This window comes from Aquarana catesbeiana, linkage group LG07 (genome assembly GCF_042186555.1).
Source record: "Aquarana catesbeiana isolate 2022-GZ linkage group LG07, ASM4218655v1, whole genome shotgun sequence".
Taxonomy (NCBI): Eukaryota; Metazoa; Chordata; class Amphibia; order Anura; family Ranidae; genus Aquarana; species Aquarana catesbeiana.
In genome coordinates this window covers 172,557,191-172,579,044 of record NC_133330.1, presented here as the reverse complement: position 1 = coordinate 172,579,044, position 21,854 = coordinate 172,557,191, and the positions used below count along the sequence as shown (strand labels likewise).

The window sequence follows — 21,854 nt, the reverse complement described above, 5'->3', positions numbered from 1 at the left end:
CCACCACGGATTCCCCCAGTTGTGCTCCCTCTAGCATGTATGATGCATGCATATTCTTAGCCCCCATGTGCATAACTTTACATTTCTCAACATTAAACCTCATCTGCCACAGTCGCCCAATTAGACAGTGCATTGAGGTTGGCTTGTAAAATTGGAGACATCCTGTAAGGACGTTATTCCACTGCATAGCTTGGTGTCATCTGCAAAGACAGAAATGTTACTTTTGATCCCAGACCCAATATCATTTATAAAGGTATTAAAAAGTAACAGTCCCAGCACTGAACCTTGGGGTACACCGATAACCCTAGACCATTCACAGTAAGAATCATTAACCACTACTCTCTGAATTCTGTCTTTTAGCCAGTTTTCTATCCATTTACAAACTGATATTTCCAAGCCTGTAGACTTTACCTTACACATGAGCCACGTGTGGGGAACTGTGTCAAATGCTTTTGCAAAATCCAAGTACACCACGTTCACAGCCACTCCTCTGTCCAAGGTTTTACTTACCTCTTCATAAAAAGAAATCAGGTTTGTCTGGCAACTTCTGTCTTTCATGAATCCATGCTGTATGTTGCTTAAAATGTTTTTTTTCCAGCAAGAACTCGTCTATGTGGTCTTTTATTAAACGCTCCAGTATCTTCCCGACTATAGAAGTTAAACTAACAGATCTATAGTTACTTAGTAAAGACTTTGATCCCTTTTTAAATATAGGCACCACGTTCGTCCTGCGCCAATCCAGTGGTACTATTACTGTCATTAATGAGTCCCTAAAAATTAGATACAATGGCTTTGAAAATTACAGAGCTCAATTCTTTTAGGATCCGTGGGTGGATGCCATCAGGTCCAGGTGCTTTATCCACCTTTATTCTGTCTAAATATTTCTGGACCATATCACTTTTGAGCCATTGTGGATCATTCGGGGCTGTGTCAATACCACCCCCATTATGGACAAGAGCTCCCCCATGCTCTTTTGTATACACAGAGCTGAAGAAAGTATTTAATACATTTGCCTTCTCTTTGTCCCCAGTCACCCACTCTAGATTATTTTGTAAAGGGCCTACATGCTCAGACCTGACCTTTTTACTATTAATATATTTGAAGAATTTTTGGGGGTTTGTCCTACTATCTTTTGCAATCTGTCTTCCTTTTTACATATTCTGTAAATTCTTTGTAACATTTAAACGACACTAGTGTTCCTTCATTTTTATATTTTTTAAAAGCTCTTTTCTTATTGTTTATAGTTTTTTTTAACTTTGGCCGCATAGGTTTTGTTTTTAGCCTTTTAAACTTATTGCCTACGGGAATATACTTTGCAGTGAGGTCCCAAACAGTCTTTTTGAAGAATTCCCATTTCTGTTCTGAGTTTATCAATGCAAATATTCCCTCCTAGTCTAAATCCTGGAGAGCAGCCCTCATCCTTGGAAAATTTGCTCTCCTGAAGTTAAGTGTTTTTATCTTTCCCGTATTTATTTCTTGTTTACAGCTAACAACAAATGAAATCATGTTATGATCACTGCTACCCAGGTGTTCCTTTATCTGGACATTAGTAATAGCTCTGCATGGTTTGAGATTACCAGTTCCAACAGAGCTTCATTCCTAGTTGGGGCTTCAATAAACTGGACCATAAAATTGTCCTGTAATAGGTTTATAAATTTTTGCCCTTTAACTGTCCCAGCAGTGCCATTACTCCAGTCAATTTCTGGGTAGTTAAAATCCCCTATTAATATCACTGTCCCAGCCCTTGCAGCCCTTTCCATCTGTGCAAGGAGCTGAGTCTCCACCTCCTCGTTAACATCGGGTGGCCTAAAACAAACTCCAATGATTAACTTTGAACTACGCCCATCAATATGCAGTTCCACCCATAATGCTTCAGACTCATCACACTCTCCATCAACCAGGTCTTCTTTCACACTTGCTTTGAGATCACTTCTCACATAGAGACAGACCCTGCCACCTTTCCATTTTACCCTGTCTCTCCGAAAGAGTGCATATCCAGGAATATTAATAGCCCAGTCACGTGAGGATTGAATCCAAGTTTCAGCAATACCGATTACATCATAGCTCTCCTCATGCACCAGAGCTTCCAACTCACCTACTTTGCTTGGCAGACTTCTGGCATTGGTGTACAAACACTTTAATGCATTATTACATTTTGCTCTGTTGTTTTTCAAATCATTTTTAGTAGTACAAATGGCACTATAGTTTCCAATGGCTGTTTGCAACATGGGAAATTTCTTGTCACCTGCCATAACCCTCCCCCCATCTATCCCCATTCCACCCTCCATTAATGTCTGACCCTTAACTCACCTGTCTGCCCGATGGAATTCCAGTTCACCCTCCCCCCTCAATCCTAGTTTAAATACTCCTCCAGCCTTCTAATAAACCTCTCCCCCAGCACAGCAGACCCCCTTCCATTCAAGTGCAAACCATCTTTAGCATATAGGTTGCACCCCAATGAAAATTCAGCACAGTGCTCTAGAAACCCAAATCCCAGCTCCCTACACCAGGTCTTTAGCCATGCAGTCAGCTCTATAATCACCCCATGCCTTTCCTGTGTTGCGCATGGCACAGGTAATATTTCAGAGAATATCACCTTGGAGGTCCTTCCCTTGCAGCCTAATTCTTTAAATTGATTCTTAAGGAGCCTCCACCTTCCATGTATACTGTCATTGGTTCCAACGTGGACCAAGACAGCTGGGTCATGCCCAGCCCCTCCCAGTAATTTATCCACCCGGTCCACCACATGGCAAACCCTAGCACCAGGGAGACAGCAAACCATTCGGTTGAGGCGATCCTGGCGACAAATTATTCTATCAGTCCTTCTGATTATAGAATCCCCTATAACCAACTGTCTAGGCCTACCTGCACTCCCCTCACCACCTCTACTATATGGGCTGCTCTCCTGGCTGTTAGGGGTAGCAGTGACATCTAGGACTGCCACCTCTGTGTTTGCCACCTCCACATCTTCACCCAACTTGGCAAATTTGTTTTGATGCACAAATACAGGACTGGCCTTCCTTTTCTGCGAGTCCCTTCCACTCCCTCTAACTACATTAACCCATCTTCCTATATGATAATCCTGACTTGCCCCTCCACATCAACCCTACTGACCACCTGCTCAGCGACCAGGACCCCTTTCAAGGTTGTCCTTTCCGCTCAGTGTTGCAACTTGCTCCTCCAGATCTCTAATGCGAGCTTCCAGAAGGGCAACCTGCTCACATCTGTCACAGCGGTATCCATCCTGGAGCTGTTGCACCAATTTTGCATACACAAAACACAAAGTGGTACACTGTGCACTGAGCAAAACCTTCAACCCTGCTAGCAATCATTTCCTACAATACAATTACTTAAAGGAAATTTAAGATGTTACTTACAGATGTTCTTAACTCCTGTTTTCAACTCCTGGTTATTAACTCTCCACTTTAGTTCAAAATTCCACTTATGTTCACAAAATCCACATGCAAGCCACCATAAGGGAGCAAGCTAGCTCCTAGGGGAGTTTGTATAGATACTTTTATACACCTGTGAACAATTAACCAGGAAGAAAAATTAAATTTTTTTTTTTAAAAAGCTGTTTTAAAAGTGTCATAAAAAAGGAGGGGAAAAAAAGTATTTTTAAAACTGCTAGCAAACGTATCAAATAAAGGAGAAAAAAAAAAGAAAACCCTCAAAACAACACTTGCAAGCAGAAGCAGACAGAAACTCCTGTTTATTAACTTATTTTGTACCCAGACAAAATTGACGTCCTTTTTTTCCCCACAAATAGAGCTTTCTTTTGGTGGTATTTGATCGCCTCTGCGGTTTTTATTTTTTGCGCTATAAACAAAAAAAGAGCGACAATTTTGAAAAAAACGCATTATTTTTTACTATTTGCTATAATAAACATCCCCCAAAAATATATAAAAAAACAATTTTTTTCCTCAGTTTAGGCCGATATGTATTCTTCTACATATGTTTGGTAAAAAAAAATTGGAATAAGCGTATATTGATTGGTTTTCATAAAAAGTTATAGCATCTACAAAATAGGGGGTAGATTTATAGCATTTTTATTATTATTTTTTTTTTTTACTAGTAATGGTGGCGATCTGTGATTTTTATCGTGACTGCGACATTATGGCAGACACATCGGACAATTTTGACACATTTTTGGGACCATTGGCATTAATACAAATGCTATAAAATTGCATTGATTACTGTAAAAATGTCACTGGCAGTGATGGGGTTAACACTAGGGGGCGATCGAGGGGTTAACTGTGTTCCTTGGGAGGTGATTCTAACTGAAGGGGGAGGGGACTGACTGGAGGAAGTGACGGATCGTTGTTTCTAGCTAATAGGAACACATGATCTGTCACTCCTGTCAGAACAGAACAGGGAAGTGTGTGTTTACACACACTCGTCCCTGTTCTGTCTCTCCTGCTCACGATCGCTCGTGGCCAGCGGTCATCGCAACCATCGGCTATGAGCACCGGCACCCCCGCTGTGCAGCGGGCCCGCCTGCTATCCCAACCCCGTGAGCCGACGTATAGCTACGACGGCTCACCCAGGGGAGCCAACATGCCGCAGTATAACTGCGGTGATTGGTCGGAGGTGGTTAATGGTGCTGTACAAACCAATTTATATTAAAAAAATAATTATAGTAGGGCAGAAACTGAAGTGTAAGAGAGAAAGAAGGGAGAAAAGTGGAAGGGTCAAGAAAGAACACCGTTTTCATATGCGTGTGTATCGCTTACGTGCGTATGCGTTCGCTTCTGCGCGCGAGCTGAGTGGGTCGGGGCGCTTTATATATATATTTTATTATTATTATTTATTTTACTTTTTATTTTTACACTGTCTTTAAAAAAAAAAGTTTGGGTCACTTTTATTCCTATTACAAGGAATGTAAACATCCCTTGTAATAGAAAAAAAGCATGACAGGACTTCTTTAACCACTTCAATACCAGGCACTTAAACACCTTCCCGCCCAGCCCAATTTTCACCTTTCAGCGCTGTTGCAATTTGAATGATAATTGCGCGGTCATGCTACACTGTACCCAAACAAATTTTTTATCATTTTGTTCCCACAAATAGAGCTTTCTTTTGGTGGTATTTGATCACCTCTGCGGTTTTTATTTTTTGCGCAACAAATAAAAAAAGACCGAAAATTTCGAAAAAAAACAAGTTTTTCTTTGTTTCTGTTAAATTTTTTTGTAAATAAGTACGCTTTCTCCTTCAATAATGGGCACTGATATGGCTGCACTGATGGGCACTGATACGGCGGCCCTGATGGGCACCGATGAGGTGGCACCAATGAGGTGGCACTGATGAGGTGGCACTAACGGGCACTGATGATGGGCACTGATAGGCGGCACTGATAGGTGGCACTGGTATGCGGCACTGGTATGCGGCACTGATGGGCACTCATAGGTGGCACCGATGGGCACACATAGGCGGCACTGATGGGCACTCGTAGGTGGCATTGATTGGTATATATGGGTGGCACTGATGGGTACTTATGTGTGGCACTGATTGGCACTGATAGGTGGGCACTGATGGGCACAGATGGGCAATGACAGGTGGCACAGATGGGCAATGACAGGTGGCACTGATAAAGCATTGCTGGGCGATCATTGACATAATAGTGCCAATCAGTGCCCATTTGTGGGCACTGATTGGCACAGATTGGGCACATGTGGATGGCCATGGGGTACATACCTGGCCATCCACGTTGCCCCTTCCCTGGTGGTCCTAGTGGCATCCCTGGTAGTCCAGTGGGGTGATCTGAGGGGGGGCTGTGCTGATAAACAATCAGCGCAGACCCCCCCTGCCAGGAGAGCCACCGATTGGCTCTCCTCTACTTGCGTCTGTCAGACGCGAGTGAGGAAGAGCCGATCAACGGCTCTTCCTATTGACAGCGTGATCAGCCGTGATTGGACACGGCTGATCACGTGGTAAAGAGCCTCCGCCGGAGGCTTTTTACCAAGATCAGTGTAGCGGTGTGTCAGACTGACACACCGCTCCACCGATCGCCGCGATGCGCGCCCCCGGGGGCGCGCTGCGGCATGTTATCCTGCTGGACGTCATATGACGTCCAGTCAGGATAACAGAACCACTTCCCGGACGTCAATCCGCTATAGGGCGGGCGGGAAGTGGTTAAAGTGAGATCTGGGGCCAAAAAGACCTGAGATCTTGCATTTACACTTAAAAGCAATAAAAAAAAGTTTCCCCTTTAAGATGTTTGACGTAGCTTCCGTCATCCAATGGTATGGCGAAAAAATAAACAAAGAAAGAATTTCTCCTGCGCTTGTGAAGGCGTTGCTAGTATAGAGTGGTAGTACTTTCAAAGTGAGGGAATTAAAAGATGATCATGCGTGTCCCTGTCCCTCTGTCTAAGCTGACCAGGGGTGGTCCGAAGAGAGCCAGGTTAGGGAAAGAGGTGAAAGGCGCGTGATCTGACGCTGTGATCAAATTGATACAGTTTATTTATATACAGAAACAAATGCATATAAAAAGTAGCTACTTATTCATAAAAACAGGGTTTCAAAATATACACATTAAAATTTTAGAAATTGGACATGCCCATGCAAGGGCAAGTGCTAAAAGGTGACTGACGCCTTTCAAGGGGTTCCCTCTTCATTAGAGCCTTGAAGAACAACAGGAGAAGTCTGTACAATATGGTAGATAGACCAACATAAAAGAGAGTGGCTAGCTGGGAGGTATATCGCATCTCCTTAGCTTTAATGCTGTCCACATCCCAGCGCTCTATATAAACGTAGAGAAATGTGGTTTGTATGTTTTTTTTTATATATATATACATATATATGTCTGTCGGTTGTACCTGCATCTGAGTGTGTAAAGATGTTGCAGCCTGCATGCATCAATTTAAGAACAGGAGGCAGTTGCTTCAGTGTGGGTCTCACACAGTTGGAGACAGCTACAATCCTTCGGACAGCACAAGGCAACTCTCTGATAAGAGGTATATAGAACTACTTCACTTCTTGAAGTGATGCATGCAGGCTGCAACATCTTTACACACTCAGATGCAGGTACGACTGACAGACATATATGGAATCCCTCTATATATATATATATATATATTTATTTATTTATTTATTTAAGGTACTTATATAGTGCCATCAATTTACGCAGCGCTTTGCATATACATTGTACATTCACATCAGTCCCTACCCTCAAGGAGCTTACAATCTAAAGTCCCTAACTCACATTCATACATACTAGGGACAATTTAGACAGGATTAACCTACCAGCATGTATTTGGAGTGTGGGAGGAAACTCGAGTACCCGGAGGAAACCCACGCAGGCACAGCAGGGAGAACATGCAAACTCCAGGCAGGTAGTGTCGTGGTTGGGATTCGAACCAGCGACCATTCTTATTGCTAGGCGAGAGTGCTACCCAATATATATATATATATATATATATATATATATATATATATATATATATATATATATATATATATATACATATACATATATACATACACACACTCACATAAGGTAAAGAAAAGATAGGCTCATCTGGGAGAAGGAACCCATGGGGAACAGTCCTCAACGCCTCCGATCTATGGGTACGCCCGCTGCGATTACCGCAGTGAATCAGGAAGAAGCAAGCCCTGAGTTGTTCCGGGTAAGCCTGATGGAACCAGCTTGGAGCGCAGCGCCAGTGGGCGTGTGATGTCACCAGGGTGAGGGGAGAACCACTTTTTCCTGATTTACCGCAGTAATCGCGGCGGGCGTACCCCAGACTAGAGGCGTTGAGGACAGTTCCCGTGGGTTCCTTCTTCCAGATAGCCCATCTTTCTTTACCTTATGTGAGTGTTTTATTGTTATTTGCTATTATACAATAAATATTGCACTTAGAGGCACTTTTCTGTTTTTTTCTTAATTCTGAACAATACAAGCTGGCTTTAGAGTCCTATGTATAAGTCTGCTCCAAAGAAAGTAGTAGAAAGCACTGATAAGGTAAAAATATACAGTATATGTTTTTAATTATTTTTAGATAAGCTGTGTGAATAAGAACATATAGTAACCATAAAGTGTGTGTGTGTGTGTGTGTGTGTGTGTGTGTGCGTGTGTAGGGGGGGGGGGGTCATGAATTTGGCTGTAAAAGTGTAAATACAATTTAGGGCATCGTTCACAAGGCAACCTGCACCCAGAGGTAGCCACCTGCCCCTAACTGCAGGTAATCGCTCCATGAGCGGCTACACCCACAGAATGTCAGCCTGTCATTGCTTTGTACAGGCTGAGAGGCTGCAACTAACTGCATTCATCTGTGAAGCCAGCTGCAAGAATACACTGGATTGTTGCCACAGTTGGCAATAATGTCCTGTGTGAATAAGACCTCTTTTACCCAGATGGTTAGAGGAGCAGGTAGGATCGGGCGTAAAAATCTTGGCTTTTTCTGGCGGCCGAGGAGCCATAGGTGGAGCATATAGCTGTTCATTGAGGTGATCGGCTGCATGCACTTGTATTCCTGTAAGCACCAATGCTTTTTTGCGCCTTTGTTAACCCGTGCATTAGCGTATAATGTATTTCATAAATGTGAAACTTGTGCGTTTGGGGAATATGTCATATGCACATGAAAACATCACCACTTATGTGGTTATAAGCCTGTGCAGCCTTTCACATCTACAGGTGCCTGTATGTGCCACGTGCAGCTCCCCAGGCGCAGGAGAACAACATGATTTTTAAGCCAGACCCTGCCGGCTACTGGCTCCTCCCCTTCATCAGGTGCCCCCACGGAAAGCCGCTTTCCAGGGGGACACCTGTGCGGGCGCCCTCCCGAGTCCTGCTGCTGTGTCTATTGACACAGACAGCGGCACTCAGCCCCACCCAGCCCCCGTGTCACTGGATTTGATTGACAGCAGCAGGAGCCAATGGCTTCTGCTGCAATCAATCTGTCCAATGACATGAGAGCCAGTGGCTGGAGCCGCTGGGCTCGTGCACTGCGCTGGAATGAATGGGCACAGGTAAGAAAAAGGGGGTTCTTGGGAGGCACTGCAGCAAAGAAGGTTTTTCACCTTAATGCATTAAGGTGAAAACGTTCAGACTTTACAACCCCTTTTAGTGTTTGCCTGCATGGGAGACATGGTGTACTGTGCAGGCAGTCTGTAAAATCAATGACAGGTGGATGGCTACACAGATTTGCATCCCCTGAGTGTACATTCGTGCATTGGTCCTCCATGGATTTATACAGCGGGATGTGCTTGGAAATCTGCGCAGCCGTCCACCAATCACTGATTTTTAACAGGCATCTTGCATGCGGATGCACGGAAATGAACAGGGGCAGGGTTCTTTCGTTCTGGTACACTGGCACTGCAGTCTGACATGACCGCACCAATGTACAACACATAGGGATTTCTAGCACATCGCATGTTAATCTTCAATGTCTATGGTGTGATCCTAGATTGCAGTGCTTGTTAAATATCCAAACAACCTTGCCTCTGTGCCTTCTCGGTTTTTATTATAATACAGGATTTATACTATATAATAATAATTATTATTATTATTTTACAGGATTTATATAGTGGCAACAGTTTGCACAGGGCCGATGTTCAGAGGGCTGTGTTTACCTGCATAGGAGGCATGGTGTTTCGTGCAGGCAACCTGGTGAAATCAACGACAGGTAAACATCTGCATGGATCTCCAATCACCTTCCATCGTGTACATCTGTGCAGAGTAATTCATTGATCAGAATGCAGACAGACGGTGTTCTGATCCGTGCATCGGTCCTGCACAGATGTACACTTGGGGATGCACTTGGGGATCTGTGCAGCCATCCACCTGTCATTAATTTTAACAGGCTGCCTGCGCAGAACAACATGCGTGGGTGTATGGAACAGTGCGTCCATGTGGATGAGGCCTATGAAGCACTGTGCAAACTGTTGGCACGATATAAAACCTGTATAGTAATAATAATATTAATAAGATGAAGAAAACACAGAGGCAGCATTGCTTAGATGTGTAAAAAGCACTGCAATCTAGGATCACACCGTACACATTGGAAGATTAACATTTGCTAGGAATCACTAGGGGGAGATTTATTAAAACTGGAGCACTCAGAATCTGGTGCAGCTATGCATGAAAGCCAATCAGATTCTAACTTCAGCTTGTTCAACCAGTGGCCCCTACACACAATTAGAATATCGTACAAAAAAATACCGCTTTTGAAGCGATCGTACGATAATCTGATCGTTAGTACACAGCTTTCATCCGAAATTATCCAGCGGGACAAAACATACACGAAAATGTTTCTCGTACGATTTTCGTTTAACTAGTACAGTTTTTGTCCAAAAATACAATACAAATGCACTACAACACATCACTTCAAAGCGATCGTACCATAGTCTGATCGTTAGTACACAGCTTTCATCTGAAATTATCCAAAAAGGACAAACATGAAAATGTTTCTCGTACGATATCAGATCGTGCGACTTTCATTTAATCAGTACAGTTTTCCTCTGAAAATACAAATACACTACAACACATGACATCACTTCTGAATTTTTATTCTGTCGTATGAAATTTTTCGTACTTTAGTAACCTATTCATTTTTCATATGAAGACTAGCATGCAAAAAAAAAAAAAAAAAACAAAAAAAAAAAAAAACCAGCTGATTGTTGGTCTGATAATCTCATCATGTGCACTAGGATTAAGCTTTGACAATAAAACCTGGAAGCTGATTGGTTTCCATGCACAGCTGCACCAGGTTTTGCACGCTCCAATGTTAGTAAATCTCTATGCGTTGTACATTGTTGCAGACATGTCAGCCTGCAGATCACAGGAACACATCCCTGCTCCTGTTCACCTAGGAAATCAGGACTAGCACATATACTGTATATAATATATACATAATATATAGTGTGTTTGTCTATGAAGACTTCTATAAGAGAGAATGAGAAGGAAAATCTGGTGTCAATGGAAATCAATATATTCCCTCTTACATACTGGCTGAGGATTTGTATCTGTGACACCCTAGATGGCTATTGTCCCTAATAATAGAGATGAGCACAGAGCTCAGACCCCAGATGAGTGGATGAAGGTGTAGGGTGACAGAGGATGGATGTCCCCCTCCCCATGCTCTCTGTATTGTGTGTGCTGATCCCTGTCAGGCTCTTTGTGCTCAGTGTATGTACATAGAGGGCCCAGGTCTGGAGGAGCCTGCACTGTGTGAGGAGAGGAGCTCATAGAGTGCACACAGCCCTTCACAGGCTCTCCTCTCCTCCATACACAGGCTCTCCTCCATACACACACAGGCTCTCCTGTATGAAGGTGGGAGCCCCCCCTCCCCGTTGTATTATTCCCCGGAATAGAGAAGCAGAGCCTCCCATACTCACACGCCGTGTCCTGAGGGGGGGAGAGAGACGTCCTCCGTGTTCAGGGCTCCTCACTCAGCACGGCTGGGGTCAGGCAGCCTCTGCAGTGATGTTATGGGGGGTGTGAGGGAGGAGGAAGGAGCTGAGGCCTGTGACGATGAGGTGGGGGCTCCTCTCCGCCTTCTGGGATGTACAATCCCCTACCAGAGGAGGGAGAGCTGTGGGCTGGGCCATGCAGCCTGTAATTTGGGAAGATGGTGAAGGGAATGGAGCTGCTCCTTTGTTTTGTGAGGACTTTATTCTGAATTAGGAATAGACCATAGAATGGGAAACGTCCTTCTTCCCCTGGAGCTCTTCTCCATCATGATGCTTCGTGATCCGTTAGGAATCATGTTATAGCTTCCCCCCCCCCCCAGTAGGAAGATCATTTATATGCTGTATAAGGCCTCAGGGCGTTAAAAACACGGCTTTTTGAGGCAATTTGCGATTCTTTTTTTCCTGCCTTCGATGTTAGTCTATGCGTCCATATAGGTGTTTACAGGCCACACCCCCCCCCCCCCCCCGGGGGCCAGCGCGTTCAGGAGAGGAGCGTTTCAGCATCCAAAAAATGCTTAAGATGTCTAAACGCGCTAGACGCGTCAATTGCATGGGCGTTCATTTATTTCAATGGCCAGAATAAATTATCGTTCTGGCCGATGGAAATAATGAAGCACTTCATGCTCCTAAACACGTTTGCAAAACTCAAAGATGATGTTACGCAGAGTAAATAGATACAAAACATGACTCACTTTAAAACTGCGCACACTCATGCAACGGCGACAAAAGACGTACATTTTACTATCCATAGGCAGCGATTTATAAGCATTAGACCCCTTTCCCCCTGAGGTGGTTTTCAGGCATTTTTAAAGGTAGAAATAGCCTCTAAATAGCGCCTGAAAACTGCCTCCCATTCATTTCAGGGTGTCTTTTTCACATTGCGGCAGTGCGCTTGCGGGACGTTCGGGCAAGTCCTGCAAGCTGCATCTTTGGAGTGGTGTATACACCACTCCAAAAACGCCCTGCCCATAGGCAGTGCTTCCAAAGCACCTGAAAAGCGATTCGGAAGTTCCACAAAACGGGCGTTTTTCACCCCTTATTTGCGGTTAAAAGCGCCCCGCTAGCGGCCGAAAAGTGCCGCTTAAACAGTTAATACAGTGCTTCTCAACCCTGTAGTGCCGTGACCCCTTAATAAAATTTCCCAAGTTGTGGGGACCCCAACAGTAAAATTATTTTCGTTGCTCCCTTATTGCTGTAATTTTGTGACTATTATGAATGGAAATATAAATATCTGATATGCAGGAGCCATCATTCCGCAATATTTCAAAAAAGAGCATTTATTTAGCTTAAAACATGAACAGATGTACTCTCACATGATAGGGTGTTGTTGGACCGGCACTAATGCCCTGTACACACGGTCGGATTTTCCGACGGAAAATGTGCGATCGGAGCTTGTTGTCGGAAATTCCGACTGTGTGTGGGGTCTATCGGACTTTTTCCATTGGAATTTCCGACACACAAAGTTTGAGAGCAGGCTATAAAATTTTCCGACAACAAAATCTGATCGCGTCAATTCCGACCGTGTGTGGACAATTCCGATGCACAAAGTGCCACGCATGCTCGAAATAAATTCCGAGACGGAACTGCTTGGTCTGGTAAAATTAGCGTTCGGAATGGATATAGCACTTTCGTCACGCTGCAATGTTTTAAATTGTTTAATGCAGCGCACTCTCTTCTTCTTTATAATGCTAGAAGAATGAAGTAGTTTTTCTGCTCATATTCACACAGACTTCTCACACACTTCTTTATTATTTATCGTGATTTCATGAATATAATATTTTTATTTGTCACATCTCCCGAAAAGAATTACATTTTTGGATGTTTTTAGATTTTGTTTTTTTTTTGTTTTTATTTTTTGAAATCCTGATCTCCTGTTATTTTTCGTATATATTTTTTTTACTCCAGAATATTTTTGGGTGTGTTTTGTGTGTCAAGTTACCACAACACGATTATTATCTTGTATTATTTAATCTCAAGGAGGTTGCTTGGTGTTGGTGTCTCTTGTTAATTTCACCTTGTACTTTTGAAATGTACCTGCCTCCTCACAATCAAACTGTCCTTTTTTGAAGGAAAACACACATAGGCGAGTATAATAAAACAAATCAAAAATTTATTAAGGGGTCCTAACCAAAGAAAGAGGGAGACAACGCTGGAGAAACAGCAGAAATTGGCGAAGCCTTTGGCCCCCAGGGCACACATCAATTATTTTACTGCAAAATTGGTGGCCTGAGGAGTCCATATATAAGGGAGTACAATCTGGTCCAGACGTCCAAGAGATCATGAACAGCAGCAGATGACATACATGTCCCCAGGCTGTGGTCATACAAGAGCCTGCATCTTTTGTCAGACCAGACTGAACCCAGGTCATCACTTTCTTGTCTTCCTTCCACTCCTCCTTCCACGCTGTGTCTGTGGTGGTGGAGTTGTGGCAGGAGGAGGAGGAGGAGGATGATGCAACTCACACAGGTGGGTATTGGGTGTGATTTCGCCCCTCACCCTCTTAGTTAATGTTTTATAAAGGATTTCCTCACACATGAGGCGTTGGCCCTCCTGCATGTCCTGCAGTTTTGTGGCAGCCATGCAGGCAAAGGCCTCTTCACGAGTGGGGGTGGATCTGAGGGACGCAGAAGCCTCCTGAATCAGCCTGAGTGCTGAATCCTCCACGTTACTCCCCTTCCTGGGTCTTTTGTTTGGAAGGCACATGGGAGGAACCTGCGATTCTGTGAGGCTCCTACTGGACCCAGCCTCATCCTGGCTGCCACTAACCCCCGCCTCCTCCTGACTGCCACTAACACCCGCCTCCTCCTGGCTGCCACTAACACCTGCCTCCTCCTGACTGCCACTAACCCCCGCCTCCTCCTGACTGCCACTAACACCTGCCTCCTCCTGGCTGCCACTAACACCCGCCTCCTCCTGACTGCCACTAACCCCGCCTCCTCCTGACTGCCACTAACACCTGCCTCCTCCTGGCTGCCACTAACACCTGCCTCCTCCTGACTGCCACTAACCCCCGCCTCCTCCTGACTGCCACTAACACCTGCCTCCTCCTGACTGCCACTAACACCTGCCTCCTCCTGACTGCCACTAACACCTGCCTCCTCCTGACTGCCACTAACCCCCGCCTCCTCCTGACTGCCACTAACCCCCGCCTCCTCCTGACTGCCACTAACCCCCGCCTCCTCCTGACTGCCACTAACCCCCGCCTCCTCCTGACTGCCACTAGCACCTGCCTCCTCCTGGCTGCCACATTCCACAGCCTCCTCCTGTGTGCCACATTCCACAGCCTCCTCCTGGCTGAGGTCTTCCTGTGTATGAAAAAGGGGCATAGTTTTAGTTTTTTCTTCATCAATCACACACAATTTTCATCTCATGACTGTTGCAAATTGAATGCTAACAAATATAAAAGCCTATCATTCTGAGCACAGCATTTTTCATTCTTGTCCCAATTATTTTTGCCCACTACTGTCTATTGATATGTAAAGCACTTTATTAAATCAGCAATTAGTGATGAATAATAACATCTAGTAAACATTTATTTTTTGACCAGAAATCTGTAGAAGAATGCTATACCTGGCTCAAACTGGGCTCCTCCACTTCTTCCTGGCTGGAAGTCCCAGGTTGGACATCGGAAGCCTCAGCTGGGGTGGAAGATAGGGTGAAAGGAAGGGTTGAGAGGGATTCCCTGACTTCAGTCTGGTCTGACAGAAAGCGAAGTCTCTCATAGTAGCACAGCCTGGGGACATAAATGTCATCTGCTGCAGCTCCTGATCTCTGGGAATCCTGGACCTTCTTGCGCTCCCTAAGATAAGTGCTCCTCAGGCCACCAATTTTGGCTTTTAAATAGGGGATGGTTGCCGTGTTTGACCTGCCACAGACAGGGCAGCTCCCTGTATTTATCTATGAACAGGGGGAGGAAGTTGTGGTCATTGAAGCCATCCATTTTATCTGCAATACACAAGACAAACCCTAATGTCAGGCTAAAGTTTCCTAATCTTGTTCCAATATAGGCCTCAATCTATAAGCAGTATAGGCCCAAGTTTAAATGTTACCTTCATTATCACGACCGGTGCTTCCGATACTCCTTCCTCCGGTCACAGATCGTACATACGACGCGCGCGTGTTACGCTTTATATACACTGCGCATGCGTAAAACTCCGCCCGCCCCTGACGTTCTTTCTAGTCTATTCCCCACTCCTTCTCGTTCGGTGCAGTGGGGGAGAGCACATGGCGGAGAGACAGCAGGTGCATGATAATAGCAGCAACGAGGAGGAGGAGGAAAGGCCGGAGCCAGAAACGTCACGATCCCGGAAGAGATTTAAGGCATCAAATATGGCCTTTGTTGAGATGGTGGACATCTTGAAGAGGGCTGACTATGACGGGAAGCATGGACCTTACCCCAAACCAAATGTCAGAAAGGCCAAGATCATGGCGAAAGTTGTGAAGAGTCTGCACAGGAATTTTGGGGTACGGAGATCCAAGGATCAACTGAGGAAGCGGTGGTCGGACCTCAAATTAAGGGAGCACGATCAGTATAGAAGGATCAGGAGAGTGCTGCAAAAAAGTAAGTAGTTGTGCTGTGTTCCTATTTCTTTATTTTTATTACGTTCGTGCTGCTCCGTGTGCTTTTCTTTACTGTTGTACAGTTTAAACTATGTTTGATTGTATTAATCACTTGCTGGTTAATACCATCACCATACCACCATACTGTCCGTCCATTGGGAATGCAATGACAAACCATGTGGTGCACTGTTGGCACTGTTCCTGCCAGTGTACACCTGCAGCAGCACGTTCAGTGCAGCTGTCTGGTGTGACTGAGCCTCAATGCTGGATTAAACTCTGTGGAGCCCCCTAGGCAGGCGAAACCTTGGGGCCCCACTCACAGATCACTGTTTGCGTGAGTGCGGTATTGACGCTCGTTCGCCTTTGCACAGGGGGACATGGGCACTTTCATTTTTTATTTTTTATTTTTTTATTATTATTTTATTTTATTTTTACACTTACTTTAATTTTTATATATTTTTTGAATTACTTTTAGAGATTCTGGTCCCTTAACCGCTTGCCGACTGTCCGGCGCAGTTGTACTGTGGCAGAATAGCACAGGCAGATGAATCGCCATTATGCTACATCGGACGCGGCGATTGGATTTGATCAGAAACCGATCAATCCCCAGGCCCAGGCCAATTAAATCTGGCCTGGACCTGGTGATGGCTCCTGACGAATGATATCCTTCCCCTGTCTGTGTAACTGTAAACACTGACAGAGGAAGTGATGTCATCTCTCCTCATGTCGGTCTTTTCGTTCCAGACCGAGAGGAGAGAGCATCAGAACAGTGAGTTGCACAACACTACACTGACACCAGGTCACGTAGGCACACAATTCACCCCCCGATCACCCCCCCAGTTAACCCCTTCACCACCTGTTATTGTGTCACCTAGTACAGCAATCAGATTTTTTTTTGATCACTGTACTAGTGTCATTAGTGAAACTAATCAGTGTTAGGGTAATTGGTATTAGATTCAGGCTCAGAATATGAACCTGTAGACAGCAGCGGCACCCTGACAGATAGCTCTGATGACGGAGTTGTGGTCCCTGCCAAGGTCAGGTGTACCAGACCCCGATCTTCGTTTCAATATATTTTATTTTCCAAAAAAAGTGAATACATCATAGGCAATAAACATGAAGCAGGTCCACAGCCCCGCCATATCTGAGAATGATGTAACAGTTACAGAGAAATAATCATCAAATAGTACATTAAATTCTTAAAGTGATCAGAAAGTGGTAAGTATAACTCGGAAAGCAATAATACATAAAAGGTTTCATGTAGTTGAGGATGAAATCCCTGAAAGCAAAGACTAAATTATCTAGTCCTTTATTGCCTTAACTCGGGTCACCTCTCTTTATGTTATGGTGGGTGATCCCAGACGGAGGGAGCTCCCCCACCCCAATAGGGAACATTCTGTGGAAGAGCCCCCCCCCCCCAAGACCCCCCATTCCGACATTTATCTTGCAATACGTAACATTTGTGAAAAAAAAAAAAAAAACATACATAAAAAAAAAGAAAACCACCCATCACTTTCTGTGGAGGGTAACAAGTATTTTTGGCGTACAAGACATATCAAAGGTCTAGGCATAACCATAGACCAGTAATTATGGCATGTATTTGACCGCCCTGACAAACAACTAGTTTAAATGCAATGAAAAAAAAATGGAAGAAAAAATGTTCTTAACAAGTAACTGGTTTTTCCATTTTTGAGGAGTGTGCGGTGTACCAACATAATGCTAGACCACATTACTAAAGAGTAATTTTGTTTAGTCTAGTTAAAAAACATTTGAGAAAGAAGTGGGGGGTGAGGACCTTAGGGAGAGTGAGAATGGGAGGGGGAAGAGGAGAAAAGAAAGGAAAGTGACAGAAGAAGAAATGTGAGTATGCACCCAGTCAGGTTTTTCCCAGCGGGAGTAAACTGCTGATATTTGAGCAAGGTGGGCTGCTTGGAAATACCAGAGTAGGTTAGGTAAGCCCAGTCCGCCACCGGTCTTGGCTCTAAACAAGATTGATTTTGAGAATCTATGACCTCTTTTGCCCCAAACAAATTGAATAATTTTGGCTTGGAATTTATTAAGTCGGGCTTTGTCAATAGGGATTGGGAGGGCCCTAAAGTAATATAGGATGCGGGGATGGAGGGTCATTTTAATTGAATTTATTTTGCCAAGCCAGGATAGAGAGAGCCCAGACCACCTGGTCAAGTCCTCTTCCAGTTTTTGGTATAGCTGAGGATAATTAGCTTGATAGAGGAGTTCTATCTTGGGGGTCAATTTAATCCCCAGGTATGTGATATGCGCATCATTCCACGTGAACCTAAAACTCTCTCTTATCCTGGCCAGCAAAGGGGTAGGTAGGTTGATGTTGAGCGCTTGAGACTTGTCATAATTTACTTTAAGTCCTGAGATAGATCCGAATTTGTCAAGAAGGCGGCATATGTTGGGGAGGGGGGTCAGGGGAGACGATATAAACATTAGGATGTCATCTGCAAACAATGCACATTTGTGGTGACGGGGGCCACACTGAACCCCCTGTATGTTCGGATTGGATCTGATGGCGATTGCTAGGGATTCAATTGCTATGGCAAAAATCAACGGGGATAGGGGACACCCCTGTCTTGTACCTTTCGAGATGGGGAAAGACTCAGAGTAAAATCCCTGCAGACGTACCTGGGCTGTGGGGGATGAGTATAGAGCATGCAGAACATTCAGAAAGGAGTCCCCAAAACCCCATCTATGTAAAATGTTGAATATATAATTCCAATTTACGGAGTCAAAGGCTTTTTGGAGATCTAGGGACAATAGACAGCCTTGTCTGGATGGGCCTCCATCCCAATTTGAGTTGAGGAGAGAAATTATATCTATCGCACGTCTAGTTTGATCTGGACCCTGTCTTCCAGGAATAAATCCTACTTGGTCTTTGTGAATGTATAAGCTAATAAAGGAAGCCAGGCGGTCTGCAAGGATCTTAGTCAGGAACTTCAAGTCATTATTGATAAGAGATATAGGCCTGTAGTTGCTTACAGAGCTGGGGTCTTTGTTGGGTTTGGGGAGGACTGTGATGTGAGCCATATTAAGTGAGGAGTCCAGTTGTCCCCCTTGTCTGAGGGCGTTGAAGAACCGGGCCATATATGGGGCAAGTGTAATGGCGAAAGTTTTATAATAGGGTATAGAAAACCCATCTGGGCCTGGTTCTGAGAGAGTTTTAGAGTTTTTAATGACCGTGCATACCTCTTCCGCTGAGATAGGGGCATCTAATTTTTGACGGTGGGTATCTTGTAATTTAGGAATTTGAATGCTATTTAAAAAACTGTCCATCTCCCGTTGAGGAGGGTTTTGATCCCCTCTGTATAAGACTTCGTAGAATCTCTGAAATTCACCCATGATACGTTGGGGATTCTGAGAGAGAGTGCCCCCCTGGATTTTAATTTTTGGGAGAGCTTGGGACCTGAATTTTGGAGAGAGTCTGCTTGCTAGCATTGAGCTTAATTTGTCTCCGTGGCAGTAAAATTTGGATCTATTCCATCTTAACCATTTTTCGGCTTTGGTAGTGAGGGCCATGTTTAGTGCCGTACGGGCTGCGTCTAATTTGGCTATGGGTACCGAGCTAGGGTTAGTTTTGTGCATTTTGGCCAAATCAGAGAATTCCTTATCTAGTTTTGCGATTTCCGCTTTATTGGACTTGTTAATGTGTGAAGCTATTTGAATTAAGTGGCCTCTAAGGACTGCCTTGTGGGCTGCCCAGAGGCAAGAGGGGCTAATATCTGGTGTGTCATTAGTGTGAAAATAGGATTTGATGAGTTTTTCAATTTCCGCTGCTCTGGACGGGTCACTCAGGATGGATTCATTAAGTCTCCAGCGTCTATCAGGGAGCCGACTTCCCCGGCGGAGGAGAGTCAAAACTACCATGGAGTGATCCGACCAGACCACCTCTTTAATAAAAGCTTTTTTGGTCAGTGGGATAGAGGGTGATGTAAGGAGAATATGGTCGATCCTAGAGAAGGTTCCGTGTGGGTTGGAGTAGTGTGTGAAGTCTCGGGTAGTGGGGTTGACTTCCCTCCATATGTCGACCAGACCATGTTGAAATAGTAATTTGGCCAAACGGAGGCTCTGTTTAGAAGGTCTGGTTAAGCGTGCGCCCGGGGGTCTAGATTTATCCAATCCCTGATCAAACGCGGTGTTGGAGTCTCCCCCAAAGATCACCGTGCCTTCAGTTAGCGGATTTAGGGTCTGCAGCATGTTTTGGAAGAAAGCTAATTGGCCAACCATTTTCATACACTTATTACACTCTTCTTGGTCACCACTTATACATGCGGACATATTGGGTGTATATATATATATCACCCAATTTACCACCTCATCCCACTTACACTCCAATTGTTTCTCACATTCTCATTTTTTTTTTTTTTTTACATACTTTTCATCTCACAATACAATTTTTTTATTTGATTCCAGATATCTCCAATTTGCAGCATCACATACCCGTATTTTGGCACATGGAAACCCTCATAGGCACCCCTACATCTCCCCAAGCTAGTTGTGCACTATTACGCCGCCTCAGCTCCCGTGATGTGGTCTATGCTCCCGATTCGCCGTGTCTTGCTTGGCCCCTACTGCGCCCACTACTGTGGTTGGTGAGTGCACTGGGTCGAATTTCTTAAATTTCAATTTACATTTTTCAATTTTCAACTGAGTATGGTTTACTTCAATTATTATACTTACAGGGATATGTCGCATCTGCTCCTGACGAGTGGAAATGAATCCACGAAACGCGTAGAGCTACATGATGCTACAGACACATCCATTATGGCCTATGATGTTACCCATATGAACCCAGCTATTTTTGATTTTGTATCATGTGATCATCTATACAGGTGCCGGGCATGCTGTGTTTGGCTTGTTTAGGCCGTTTTGCTGTCGCATACTATCTATCTGATTGTTGTGAATTTATTTTATTCAGCCATGTTTTTTACACCTCTGTATTACCATGCCCACATCTTGTACATATATGTAATAAACGTAATTTAATAATTTGATACCAATAAAACTTTATATTTATACCATTACCTCTGCATTTCAACCGCTTCAATTTAAAGTCCCACCTTCCTTTTGATGCATCCAAATATAGGGATGGAGGCACGTATGTGTACCTCATTTAAAGTCCCACATTCCCCCTTTTTCTCCAGCTAATTGGCCAGTATTGGGGGCGTAATATGAGATAAATGAGTATAATTGTCCATCTAATTCACCCACCAGTAATAAGTATCTCCCGTCGGGGTCTTTGTGTTCTGACTTTAAGGTGAATTTGCTTCTCTTTGAAATAAAAATGCCTACTCCCTTAGTCTTAGTCTCGGCATTGGCCAAAGAAAAGAAGGGGAAGTTAGCGTGAATGAACGATGGGCAGAAACTTTTAGGGAAGTGGGTTTCCTGTATGAGAATTACGTCAGCTTTTTGCGAGTGCATATAGTTAAAAATTTTACGTCTTTTAATGGGAGAATTCAATCCCTGTACATTATGCGTAACTACCTTGATAGTAGTTTGTATCTGTGGTGTATTAGCCATTGAGCAGAGTTGGGGAGCGATTCGGGGCCAAATCAACACTTACCCAATCGAGTTCAGTAAGGCCAAGGTACCTCGTAGGCCTATCAGAGTCCTCGGATGTCAGTATACAACCTCGGGGTTTGTCCCCCCAGTCGACCTCTGAAAAGAGATTATAATGAGCGTCTTGAGAAAGAGAGATGAAAGTAAAGGAGATAGGAAAGACGAAAGACAAGGGAGTCTTCCGATGGATGGAGGTGACAGGATCCCCATCTATTTTAAAGGTGAACTTTAGAGTCCCTCTAAACGACGGGGACTACACTTGTCCAGAGAAGAGACAAAAATCCGATCTCACAGACAAGAGGG

The 21,854-nt window shown here is 44.3% G+C and overlaps 1 protein-coding gene across 2 annotated transcripts in view; it reads right to left on the bottom strand.

Moving 5' to 3' along the window:
* The window catches only part of RNF2 (ring finger protein 2), a 95,264-nt gene extending 83,745 nt beyond the window's left edge, over positions 1 to 11,519 (bottom strand). Inside the window, exons 1-2 of one of the 2 annotated variants that reach the window (XM_073592880.1) lie at positions 11,337 to 11,519; positions 3,378 to 3,525 (exon numbers count right to left, since the gene is read on the bottom strand). The gene's annotated coding sequence lies outside the window, so the exon portion shown is untranslated. The remainder of the gene's footprint in view (positions 1 to 3,377; positions 3,526 to 11,336) is intronic. The other variant, XM_073592879.1, reaches the window with a different exon arrangement.
* Positions 11,520 to 21,854: the final 10,335 nt, after the last annotated feature.